Source organism: Alligator sinensis, unplaced genomic scaffold, assembly GCF_000455745.1.
Source record: "Alligator sinensis unplaced genomic scaffold, ASM45574v1 scaffold833_1, whole genome shotgun sequence".
NCBI lineage: Eukaryota > Metazoa > Chordata > Crocodylia > Alligatoridae > Alligator > Alligator sinensis.
The window spans coordinates 663,364-665,470 of record NW_005842475.1 but is presented as its reverse complement, the minus strand read 5'-3'; positions in this window follow the sequence as shown (position 1 = coordinate 665,470).

Below are 2,107 nucleotides of genomic sequence, written 5' to 3'. Positions count from 1 at the left end.
ACTCTTTCAAAAGAAAAGCTTCCATTAGAGATTTCGTAATTTTTATCGTCATGAACTCTTGTACTAAAACAGTTTTTTGTTCCACTGTGATACATTGCTTGAAAAAAGACAAATGAGATATTTCTAAGTCAGTGGTCACCAACCAGTGGACCTCGATCCACCAGTAGATCTCGGAGCCTCTTGGAGTCGATCCGAGGCTGGGTTGGGGGTGAGTGCCTGCATACACACACGCGCGTGCCCCAGCCCAGTAGGTCAGTCCATGGGGGCGGGAAAGGGTGGGGGCTAGATCGAGGCCCCCATGGTAAGGGACAGTGCCACAGAGGCATGAGCAGGGGTAAGTTGAGTGGGGTCCCGGGCAGGTGGGACCTACCTGCTAGGGAGGTGCACCCCAAAGTAATTTTTTATCCCTCTGCCTCAATCTGCACCCCCCACACCCCACTTTCCCTCTCCCCAGACTTACCTGCTGGGCACATGCACAGTATGAGCAGCCCAGCCTCTTTCTGCTACTCCAATCTCATGCCTGGGGCCAGAGGAAAGAAGTGGAAGCCAAAATGTGAGAGGGGAGGCCCCCTGGAGACCTTGACTGCCACCGCATCAGGAGTCATAGGGGGAAATAGCAGCCAGACAGGAGCCCGCAGGCAATGAAGACTTAATATATGGGCTATATGCAGCTCACTAGCTGCCCATTGGACAGCTCTACTGTAAGGAAAGGGTCAGATTTTGGTGCATAAATCAGATCCCTCCAAGTATTTTAATATTATTAAAGCCTGAGTCCGTCCATCCATAACGCTTTATTTGCACTCTGATAGGCTGACAAACGGTCAATCAGAGTGTGAACAGGTGTTCAAACAGAAATTGGCGGTAGTGGAGTGCCGCCATGATGGTGGGGACACAGGGGATGGAGAGGGGGGCAAGGTCAGTACAGTTGGCCTCTCATCCACTGTTCCCTGCTCCCTGGAGGCAGGGGCAATGGAGTGAACGGAATGGGGGGGCGAGGCCAGCAGCACTGGCCTCACTCCCCCTGCCCTGCTCCCTCCAGGTAGCAATGATAGAGCGGGGGGGTGGGGGGGGCGGTTCCAAACCTGCTCCTGCCATTCCCCCACCACTGCCGAGTCGGCCTGGGTCCACTGCTCCCCTCGCCACAGCGACCCATCTTCTCCCCACCCTTGGGCCAGGCCTTCCCTGCATCAGGCCCGGACCCACTCCTCCCCTCCCCTCGCTGTTCCAGCAGGGAGGGGGACCAGACCCCAAGCAGCAGGAGGTGAAGGGGGAGTGGACCCAGATGGGGGGAGCACTGGGCACCGTCACCACATGCTCTCCCCCCACCATCATTCCTGACGGGCAACCGACTAGTTTTAATGATAAACAAGGACAACTCAGTGAGTCAGTTTCTAATTAGTGATACACACAAATTGTAGAAATTCAGCATTTAAAATTAATACGGAAAAACTGCCTTCCAACATTTATTAGAGGAAAGCTGTTGCAAGTTCCATCTAATGCAACCATATCTTCCCCTTCAAAATGTTTCCATTTTCTTTTTCGTTATCCTCAACTTTACCACCTTACAGTTAACAGGGAAGAAGAGAATTTGCCTTCATACAAAAGACAGTCCATGCTACTCCAAGAACATGCATAGAACTAACCAATGAGCAACAAGAGGCATACACAAACCCCTCCAAAATTCCACAGCTCCCAAACTCAGGAGACCAGCACTAAGAAGGCATGACCTTCTTCCCTGAGCACTATATAACAGAATACTAAGGTTACCTCAATAGTTTTTGATTTGGGAGGAAATGTTGTTTAAAAAAAAATTAACTTTTCAATTCCAGGACATTATTTACTTGGGTAATTAAAAACTCAAATAAAGTTCCTGAAAACAAGATCCTTAATACACATGGACTATTGAAAGTACACAAATACCTTTTTTCTAATTTAAAAGGTAATATCAGTTGAGACCATAACAATTGCTAAATGAATAAAAATGGAAAATACTTCAATGCCATTATATTAAAAAGTAATAAATCATCTTAACTGCACCATACATCATTAACAGGCAGTGAAGGTCTCAGTTTTAAAAGATGGTATGTTATCTGCGGGAGGAACACAC